The sequence below is a fragment of the Triticum urartu genome, unplaced genomic scaffold (assembly GCF_056163025.1).
Source record: "Triticum urartu cultivar PI428250 unplaced genomic scaffold, HENAU_Tu73 scaffold1, whole genome shotgun sequence".
Lineage (NCBI taxonomy): Eukaryota > Viridiplantae > Streptophyta > Magnoliopsida > Poales > Poaceae > Triticum > Triticum urartu.
In genome coordinates this window covers 2,763,697-2,775,813 of record NW_028259461.1, presented here as the reverse complement: position 1 = coordinate 2,775,813, position 12,117 = coordinate 2,763,697, and positions in this window count along the sequence as shown.

The following is a 12,117-nucleotide window of genomic DNA, read 5'->3' as shown; positions in this document are numbered from 1 at the left end:
AGGAACAAAACAGTCCTTTCCTTTTTCTGATCATAGAGAAGCCGTATGAAGCTAAGGTTTCATGTACGGTTTTGAAATAGCGGTGGGAACTGTGATGTTATCACCGACTAGATTATCTAACAGTTCAAGTACAGTTGATATAGTTGAAAAGCACAGTCAAAATACGTGTTTTTTGGATGGAATATTTGGCGTCAGCCTATAGGTTTTCTGGTTTTTTTAATTTCTTCTTTGGCAGAATGTGAAAGATTACCCTTTGATTTACCAGAAGCGGAGGAAGAATTAGTAGCAGGTTACCAAACTGATATTCCGGTATCAAATATGGTTTATTTTTTCTTGTTTCTTACCTAAATTTATTAGTTTCTTCTTATTTGTAACAGTTCTCTACTTGGGCGGGTGGAATTTATCTATTCCCTATATATCCTTTTTTGATTTTTTCCAAATGAATAAAGCAGTTGGAATTTTGGAAATGACAATGGGTATATTTATTACATTAACTAAAGCTTATTTATTTCTCTTCATTTCTATCACAATAAGATGGACTTTACCGAGGATGAGAATGGATCATTTATTAAATCTTGGATGGAAATTTCTTTTACCTATTTCCCTGGGCAATCTCTTATTAACAACCTCTTCTCAACTTGTTTCACTATAAATAAGATAATACAATAATAGTAAGAATATTTTCAACACAAAAGCTCTCTCAAACAAGAGAAAGAAACATATCTTTTTCATAGATATTTAGAATGAATATGTTCCTATGGTAAACTGGGTTCATGAGTTATGGTCAACAAACAATACGTGCTACAAGGTACATAGGTCAAAGTTTCATAACTACCTTATCCCACACAAATCGTTTACCTATAACGATTCACTACCCTTATGAAAAATCAATTACACCAGAGCGTTTCCGAGGGCGAATCCACTTTGAATTTGATAAATGTATTGCTTGTGAAGTATGTGTTCGCGTATGTCCGATAGATTTACCCGTTGTGGATTGGAGATTTGAAAGGATATTAAAAGAAAACAATTGCTTAATTATAGTATTGATTTCGGAGTTGTATATTTTGTGGCAATTGTGTTGAGTACTGTCCAACAAGCTGTTTATCAATGACTGAAGAATATGAACTTTCTACCTATGATCGTCATGATTGAATTACAATCAAATTGCTTTAAGTCGGTTACCAATCTCCATAATGGGAGATTACACAATTCAAACAATTAGGAATTCGTCTGAAAGTAAAATAAACAAAAGAAAAATCTTCGAATTCAAGACGATTACTGATTACTAAACTTTGATTTTGTCTTTCTGTTATAAAAATCTAATAATTCTTATTAAACTTTAAAATTAAACTATAAAGAAAAACGAAAAACTACTGCTTATTGGATAATTATTTCTTATGTTAAATCAGACTAGATTTTCGTGATATAATATAATTTATAACTATAAGTTATACACAAAAAAATACCCTAATCCTTTTTTTCCTTCCTTGAATCCTTTAGTTTTAGTCAGTTCATGAAAAATTTTATACTATTAATTTCTTTTTATCCATAATGGATTTACCTGGACCAATACATGAGATTCTTAGCTATTTGGGGATTTGTTCTTCTACTAGGGGGTCTAGGAGTAGTATTACTTACCAACCCCATTTATTCTGCCTTTTCGCTGGGATTAGTTCTTGTTTGTATATCCTTATCTATTTTTTTATTAAATTCCTACTTTGTAGCTGTCGCACAACTTCTTATTTATGTGGGAGCCATAAATGTCTTGATCATATTCGCTGTAATGTTCGTAAATGGCTCAGAATGGTCTAAAGATAAGAATTATTGGACTATTGGAGATGGGTTCACTTCACTCGTTTGTATAACTATTGTTTTTTCACTATGACTACTATCCCAGATACGTCGTGGTATGGAATTCTTTGGACTACAAGATCAAAACCAAATAGTAGAACAGGGTCTCATAAATAATGTTCAACAAATTGGAATTCATTTAGCAATCTTATATTTTTTATCTTTTTTTTATTTCTTTTTTGAACTCATTTCCATAATTCTTCTAGTTTCTTTAATAGGTGCAATTACTATGGCTCGGCAATAGAAAACTTAGAAAAAGTACAAATTATAAGAATTGCAAATCTAAAATAAATAACTAAAGAATCACAATTTTGATTTAGTAAAATCCATCTACTGCCAACAAATACCTCCTTTTTTTTTTTTTTTTTTTCTTTTGTTGTGTATTTGTTCTTAATTGTAATTAATTGAATCGGTTCAATTCTTGCCCTCATATTGAAATGAATCGAGATTGATAAGGAGTTAGTTAATGATGTTTGAGCATGTACTTTTTTTGAGTGTCTATTTATTTTCGATTGGTATCTATGGATTGATCACAAGCCGAAACATGGTTAGAGCTCTAATATGTCTTGACTTATACTGAATTCAATTAATCTAAATCTCGTAACATTTTCTGATCTATTTGATAGTCGCCAATTAAAAGGAGATATTTTCGCAATTTTTGTTATAGCCCTTGCAGCTGCTGAAGCCGCTATTGACTATCCATTCTTTCTTCCATCCATCGTAATAGGAAATCCACTCGTATCAATCAATCTAATTTATTGAATAATTAGACTTTTGAATAATTAGACATAGAATCTCTAAACAAAGGCGCACATATTAAAATAAATAGAAATCAATACTATTTTCTTAGTATTATTTGAGAATATCCATTTTTTTTAGTAGATTATTGCATAGTATTCTTTTTCACTTAAATGAATTTTGTATTTGTAATTCATTGTTATTGCAATTTGAATATTGCAATAATTTATATTGAAAAGACGATAGCCAATTTATTGGCTAATTCGAATTCGTCTGTACAATTCGTAAAATTCTTTCTATTTCTTATTTATTGTTGAAATCCAAAATTAAAGTCTCTTGGCTCTCTCACGCTTTTCTCACAAACAGATTAAAAAATAGATTTTTTTTTTTTGAAGTTTGGATAAACCATTGCTTCGTCTGGTGTCTACAATACATATGACTCATTATAGTACTAATTTCATTTTTACCAGATCGAAAAATTTTATGTTGAAAAGAAAAATTATAGATCCAATGTCACATTCCCGTAAAAATTTACGATACATGTATAGGATGCACTCAATGTGTACGAGCTTGTCCAACAGATGTATTAGAAATGATACCCTGGGATGGATGTAAAGCCAAGCAAATTGCTTCCGCGCCGAGAACCGAAGATTGTGTGGGTTGTAAGAGATGTGAATCTGCCTGCCCGACAGATTTTTTAAGTGTCCGCGTTTATTTAGGGCCTGAAACAACACCGTAGCATGGCTCTATCTTATTGATACGTTACAAAAAACTTCACTCGAATCGTCTGATTCCTCTTTACCGAAGAAGCCTGTGCTCGAAATAATCGAGCACGGGGCTTTCTGGTCAAAACGTATCTTGTCTTTATCACTTTATCATGAGTTATTTTTCCTTGGTTAACAATCCTTGTTGTTTTGCCGATATTTGCAGGTTCATTAATTTTCTTTTTACCTCATAAGGGAAACAAAGTCGTTAGGTGGTATACTATATCTATTTGTTTATTAGAATTCCTTCTAATGACTTATGCGTTCTGTTATCATTTCCAACTGGAGGATCCCTTAATCCAATTAAAGGAGGATTATAAATGGATAGATGTCTTCGATTTCCACTGGAGATTGGGAATCGATGGGACTTTCATTAGGATCTATTTTATTGACAGGATTTATCACTACTTTAGCTACTTTAGCAGCTTGGCCAATTACACGGAATTCGCGATTATTCTATTTCCTGATGCTCGCAATGTATAGTGGTCAAATAGGATTATTTTCTTCGCGAGACCTTTTACTTTTTTTTTATCATTGTGGGAGTTAGAATTAATTCCTGTTTACTTACTTTTATCCATGTGGGGGGGGAAGAGGCGTCTATATTCAGCTACAAAGTTTATTTTGTATACTGCAGGCGGTTCCATTTTTTCTTAATCGGAGTTCTGGGTATGGGCTTATATGGTTCCAACGAACCAGGATTAGATTTGGAAAGATTAATTAATCAATCATACCCTGCAACCTTGGAAATACTTTTATATTTTGGCTTCCTTATTGCTTATGCTGTCAAATTGCGATTATACCCCTACATACGTGGTTACCAGATACCCATGGGGAAGCACATTATAGTACATGTATGCTTTTAGCGGGAATATTATTAAAGATGGGAGCATATGGATTGATTCGGATCAACATGAAATTGTTACCTCATGCTCATTATCTATTTTCGCCCTGGTTAGTAATAATAGGAGCGATCCAAATAATCTATGCAGCTTTCAACTTCTCTTGGTCAACGAAATTTCAAAAAAAGAATAGCTTATTCCTCTGTATCTCACATGGGTTTCATAATTATAGAATTGGTTCCATAACCAACATTGGACTCAATGGAGCTATTTTACAAATATTATCCCATTGGTGCTACACTTTTTTTCTTGGCAGGAACCGCTTCTGATAGAATGCGTCTTGTTTATCTCGAAGAACTGGGGGGAATATCTATCCCAATGCCTAAAATTTTTACCATGTTTAGTAGCTTTTCAATGGCTTCTCTTGCCTTACCAGGAATGAGTGGTTTTGTCGCAGAATTAGTAGTATTTTTTGGACTAATTACTAGTCCAAAATTTCTGTTAATGCCAAAAACACTAATTACTTTTGTAATGGCAATTGGAATGATATTAACTCCTATTTATTTATTATCTATGTTACGCCAGATGTTCTATGGATACAAGCTATTTAATGTTCCAAACGCAAATTTTGTGGATTCTGGACCACGAGAACTCTTTATTTTAATCTGTATCTTTTTACCAGTAATAGGAATTGGTATTTATCCAGATTTTGTTCTCTCCCTATCCGTTGACAGGGTAGAGGCTCTCTTATCCAATTATTATCCTAAATAGGTTTGCTTTTTTTTACTCGTCTGCTCTATTAATGCAGAAATAAGTAAAAAAGTATATAATGCAGAAATAAGTAAAAAAGTATAATTAGATCTATCTCGAATTTTTGAGAACCCTTTGATAAGGCGTTCAAGGGGTTCTCAAATAAAACATAAAAGTAAAAACCTTCATTTCATGAAGGTTTTATTTTATGTAATCATTTAGGTGTTAATGTAAACGAACCATAACTATGTAAGCCTATTCCTAATAGATTTATACCAAAATAACAAATCCAAATTATAAGAAATCCTATCAAAGCTATAAGTGCAGAATTCGTACCCTTCCAATTTGGATTTGTTCTACTATGTAAATAAATTGCGAATATGGTCCAAGTAATAAATGCCCAAGTTTCCTTAGGATCCCAATTCCAATAGGATCCCCAGGCCTCATTAGCCCATACTGCTCCACAAAGAATACCTACGGTTAAAAGGGTAAATCCTAGGCTAATGACACGATAACTCCAAGAATCCAAACGCTCCGTTAATTGATATTTGTAATAATTTGGAAATGAAGGGACAGAGGTTCTTTTTAAAGCACTTCTTTTTGCATAAAAATATTTAATATCACTAAAGAAAAATGTTTTATTTAAAACATTTTTTTTCTTTTTAGAAAAGAAATGGAAATTATTTCGAAATCTAATGATTAGAATAGCGGCAGATAATAAGGATCCGCACAAAAGAGTTGCATAGCTTAATAACATCATACTGACATGCATCATTAACCACTGAGATTGTAGAGCAGGTACTAGTATCGTGGATTGATGCATTTCAGTTAAAAGACCCGATGTGGCAAAGCCTTGCGTTAAAATAGTACTTGGCGTAGTTATTGTGCTTAAATCATTTTTAGAGTTCTGTATTTTAGGAATGGTATGAAGAATATACAGGGCCCATGAAAGGAAGATCAATGACTCATATAAATTACTTAATGGAAAATGTCCCGAGGAAGCCCAACGAGAAACTAAGAATCCTGTTATAGAGAAAAAAGTAACTATCATTCCTTTTTCTGACGAATCGCGTAATCCTCCAAGTTCACGAACTAATAAGGTTATAAAATGAATCGTAATCACAATTGAAATCGTTGAGAAAGAGATATGAGTTAGTATATGTTCTAAAGTTGCAAATAGCATAAGGGGAAGGTCCCATTACAAAATTGTAAATTTCGAATTGATTTCTAATCTATTGTATTCTTTTTCAAGAATGCCGCCACTCGGATTCGAACCGAGATGCTTGAGCACTGCTTCCTAAGAGCAGCGTGTCTACCAATTTCACCATGGCGGCTAACTTCAAATAATAGGTAACTTAAAAGAATAATAGCTATTATCTTGGGAATCGTCGATATTGGGAAAGTCCATAAAATTTAGGAACATTAGAGTTTTCATTAAAATAGACTTCGTTTGGTAGTATCGTTTCCATTTTTTTTTTTTACAATAAACTCTTGCTTTGCCCAATAGAAACACAAACACTGCTTGAAAGAGTTGGAACTTCTTTTTTCTAACTTGCAATTATAGAACTAATTTTTTCTAATTAATTTCCCCTTTACATTTTGAAAATTCTTTCAATACAATGAAAAAAATCCAAAAGGGTTTCTATTTAATGATGAAATTAAAATAAAATGGATAAATAGAAAAGGCTTTTTGGATTTTTTAAAAATTTCTAGAATGAAAGTCTTTATGCTCTTATTAATAAGATTTACTAACCTTATGATTTTGGAGAAGATAGGTGGAAGTTGTAAGTCCTATTGTAAGAATACTCCACTTTTCATAATTTTCCTAATAGAATATGAGGATTCTATTAGGAAAATTATGAAAAGTTCATTGATAGGAAAAGAATACTTAGCACACAGTATACCAAACAAAACTTTTTTTTTCTTGTATATATAAGATAAGAGGGGTTTTTTGTTCTAAGAATATTGTACCGAGTAATTCGACACATAAAAGTACATTCAAAGAAGAATCCAAATTATTAAATAATTGGAATTCTTTTTTGATAAGTCAATTCATATTATTCCAAAATCTTATTATTTGTTTGTTGCCCAGAAAAACCCTTTGGTTTTGGATGCTCATTACCGCTCGAAAATGATCTTGATTTTACTAAAGAATAAGATTGTACTATGGAAAAATAAGTCTTTTTCTTCCAAATATTTTTACGAATACGCTTTTTTGACATTGAAGTACGTTTTTTTGGAACTGCCATTCAAAAAGGAAATTACTTTTTTCTAGTTGTATGTGAAAGACATCTATTGCTGCAAATCAATCCTTCTTTCTTCTTTTTATTAGTATTTATACTTAGATACTGAAAGATACTTAAATTTTGAATTATTTTTTACTTCATTTTGTCTAATGCGGATAAGACAACAAGAATTTTTTAACATTTTTTCTTTATATATTTTATACTTTTTTTTTAATAATATAGAATATATAGAAGGGTTTCTCATTTAAATCTATTTATATCTATTTATATATCAAGTATACTCCATATATAGATATATGGTATGGAAGCCTATCCCCCATATAAGATAAGACGGGGGGATAAAAAGAAGGGAAAATGAAAATAGTTAATTAAGTTCAGAATGGTATTCCATAAAGGAAAGGAATTCCAATCAAAACAAAAAATACTGAGTCTCTTAAACAAGACATTCTAAAACTTAGGTAATTTATAGTCATTAGAATTTTAGTTCTATATGAAGTAAGGACTATTCGATAATTTCTTATAAACATAGGTTTTCATTGGAATTCACTCAATCAGTTAATTATGGAACAAGAGAGCTGTTTCATCTTTGTTTTAAAGAAATATAAAAATGAATTATGAATAGAAAGTAAAATGATTCCACTTTTTTTTTTTTATTTTTATAAATATCTTTATTTAGTTAATAAAATAACTTCGTTACCTAGTTATTTTATTAACTTTTTTAATTTAACCAACTAAACCCATTCTTAATTTTTAATTATTTCAATGAGATAAATTTTGGAAAAATTAAGAATTTCAGTATTTTTTCTTATTCTTTTTATTTATTCTTTCAGAAAGAGATAAGAATTGGTTTGGTGAATCGGAAACAATTTTATAGAAAAATTGAAGTAAAAATTGAAGTAAAAATTGCAATTTCTTTTCTTATGGAACATACATATCAATATGCATGGGTAATCCCTCTTCTCCCACTTCCAGTTATTATGTCAATGGGATTTGGCCTTATTCTTATTCCGACAGCAACAAAAAATCTTCGTCGCATATGGGCTTTTCCTAGTGTTTTACTCTTAAGTATAGCTATGGTATTCTCAGTTCAACTGTCTATTCAACAAATAAATGGAAGTTCGATCTATCAATATCTATGGTCTTGGACCGTCAATAATGATTTTTCTTTAGAATTTGGATACTTGATTGACCCACTTACTTCTATTATGTTAATACTAATTACTACTGTAGGAATCCTGGTTCTTATTTATAGTGATGGTTATATGTCTCACGATGAAGGATATTTGAGATTTTTTGTTTATATAAGTTTTTTCAATACTTCCATGTTGGGATTGGTTACTAGCTCCAATTTGATACAAATTTATTTTTTTTGGGAACTCGTGGGAATGTGTTCTTATTTATTGATAGGCTTTTGGTTTACACGACCAATCGCAGCGAGTGCTTGTCAAAAAGCTTTTGTAACTAATCGTGTAGGGGATTTTGGTCTATTATTAGGAATTTTAGGTTTTTTTTGGATAACAGGTAGTTTAGAGTTTAGGGATTTGTTCAAAATAGCTAATAACTGGATTCCTAATAATGGAATTAACTCTTTACTTACTACTTTGTGTGCTTTTTTATTATTCCTTGGTGCAGTTGCGAAATCCGCACAATTCCCTCTTCACGTATGGTTACCCGATGCTATGGAAGGGCCCACTCCTATTTCGGCTCTTATACACGCAGCAACTATGGTTGCTGCGGGAATTTTTCTTCTAGCTCGACTTCTTCCTCTTTTCATATCTTTACCTTTGATAATGAGTTTTATTTCTTTAGTAGGTACAATAACACTATTCTTAGGAGCTACTTTAGCTCTTGCTCAGAGAGATATTAAAAGAAGCTTAGCCTATTCTACAATGTCTCAATTGGGTTATATGATGTTAGCTCTAGGTATAGGTTCTTATCAAGCTGCTTTATTCCATTTGATCACTCATGCTTATTCAAAAGCTTTATTGTTCTTGGGATCCGGATCCGTTATTCATTCAATGGAACCTCTTGTTGGATATTCACCAGATAAAAGTCAAAATATGGTTCTTATGGGCGGTTTAAGAAAATACATTCCAATCACAAGAACTACTTTTTTATGGGGTACACTTTCTCTTTGTGGTATTCCACCTCTTGCTTGCTTCTGGTCCAAAGATGAAATCCTTAGTAATAGTTGGTTGTATTCGCCCTTTTTTGGAATAATAGCCTCCTTTACTGCAGGATTAACTGCCTTTTATATGTTTCGGATATATTTACTTACATTTGATGGGTATTTGCGTGTTCATTTTCAAAATTACAGTAGCACTAAAGAGAGTTCCTTGTATTCAATATCCTTATGGGGAAAAAGGATACCCAAAGGAGTGAATAGGGATTTCGTTTTATCAACAACGAAGAGTGGAGTTTCTTTTTTTTCACAAAATATACCAAAAATTCAAGGTAATACAAGAAATAGGATAGGATCCTTTACTACGTCTTTTGGGGCTAAAAAAACTTTTGCCTATCCGCATGAAACGGGAAATACTATGTTATTTCCTCTTCTTATATTACTACTTTTCACTTTGTTCATTGGATTCATAGGAATCTCTTTTGATAATGGAGGAATTGGTAATGGAATAGCAGAGTTAACCATATTATCAAAGTGGTTAACTCCCTCAATAAACTTTACCCAGGAAAGTTCTAATTCTTTTGTAAATTCATATGAATTTATTACTAATGCAATTTCTTCTGTAAGTCTAGCTATCTTTGGTTTATTCATAGCATATATCTTCTATGGATCCGCTTATTCTTTTTTTCAGAATTTGGATTTAATAAACTCTTTTTACAAAGGAAATCCTAAAAAAGAATTTTTAGATCAAGTAAAAAAAAATATATACAGTTGGTCATATAATCGTGGTTATATAGATATTTTCTATACTAGGGTCTTTACCCTCGGTATAAGAGGGTTAACCGAACTCACGGAGTTTTTTGATAAGGGTGTTATTGATGGAATTACCAATGGAGTGGGTCTTGCTAGTTTTTGTATAGGAGAGGAAATTAAATATGTAGGGGGAGGTCGAATCTCGTCTTATTTATTCTTTTTTTTATGTTATGTATCTGTGTTTTTATTCTTTTTTCTTTCTTAAGTTAAGGAATTTACAACAAGTCTCTTGCAAAAATAACTATCCTATCCCCTTTCTACAATCTCTCTATATCCTTGTTACATAAGGTAAGTATTGTATAATAGTTCGGTTTTCCGCGATTTTTTCCATTCCTCTGTGTAAATACCCTAATATGGGTTCACAATCAATAACATCCTCACCATCGAGAGTAACGATCAGTCGAAGAACACCATGCATTGATGGGTGTTGAGGGCCCATATTGACTATCATGAGATCTTTTCTTGTAAGCGGTAGACTCATATCCTTTCTTCCTTAATTCATTATTCCATGAAAATGGATTATTCCATGAATTCCTCAAAGCGAGGCTCATCAAAATGAAAAATCTAAGACTACTATAAGACTACTAAAAAAATAATAAAACAAGAAAAAAATTTGAACGATTAAATTACTGCTCCCGAATATTCAACTGACCGATTAATTTCTTATAACGTACTCTATTTTTCTTTGCCAAATAAGCCAGCAAACGTCGACGTTTTCCCAAAAGTCTTCGTAGACCTCTTTCCGATGAAAAATCTTTTTTGTGTAATTCCAAATGTGAAGCAAGTCTCCGTATCTTATTGGTGAAACTGAATACTTGAAATTCAACAGAACCCCTGTTTTCTTCTTTTTCTTCTTTAACCATAAATCCAAAAATTTTTCTACCTCCTTTCTTTTTCATGTATTTTTCTGATCAGGAAAAATACAAAATTATGTCAGTTATTTTGAAGTTATTCTAATCTCGTACACACACAAATTTGCAATTATTCATCTACTACTGGAATTTGGATTTATTTTATCGATGCAAATTGGATTTGGATAGAAGGGTACATTCTTTCTAATATTTTAGATAGAAGAAATGTTTCTTCTATCTAAAATATTAGAAAGAATTTTGCTGATTTATTTATTGCTATATGCAATTTATGGAATTGATACACCATTTAATTGATATCATTTAGCAAAATGAAACACAGCATATGCATCCATCTTTTGGCTCGAGAATTTCACGGGATAGAGATATGGTATAAGAAATAGACTATTAAGTAACTCTAAATGAATTGTGGATACATCTGTATCCTTAACATACTGAAACGATTGTCATTATTCGTATCAAACCAATAGCGATTCATACAAGCTAAATCTTCTAATCAATGGTGGGCCAATAATGAATTTTTTTGCATATGTATTAAGACGCTTGGCCTGATTTCGAAATTGTCCAGAGTTTTATATGTTGTTTTCATTGCAAAATGATGGGTCTCCTTCCATAACTTTCCAATTACGAGTACGAGAATTGAAAGACATGAAAATTCTCAATTCTCTACGGCGTCTAGTAGATAGAAACAAGAAAATCAGAAGAATCTTTCTCTCTATTCACTATCATTCCGCGTCTTCGACTTCTATTAGTTTCTTTTCTTCTTTAATGCAATAGCTATAGTTTGATATAAGAATCCATTTCTCAAAGTAATGGAAACCATTCTCTTATAGGAAATGGTTCGAAAATCGCTATTCCACCTTTTAGGTATCGTGAAAAGTGATACCTGTGAAGATCGTGCATTTCAGTCAAATTCAGATCCGTTTTTCGAGTCCATGATATAATATAACCAAATTGGATAGATCTTCCACCTGTTTAGCTAAGAAAGAATAGATACAGAGGTGGATAATAGATCGATATGAAGATCATGAGCTGCCCCATAATGAAATCGCCAGTAGTCGCGAATATCTCCTTCTTCCCTAATCCAAGATTGGAGAAAGAAGATCTAAGAGGGACCTATGGAGA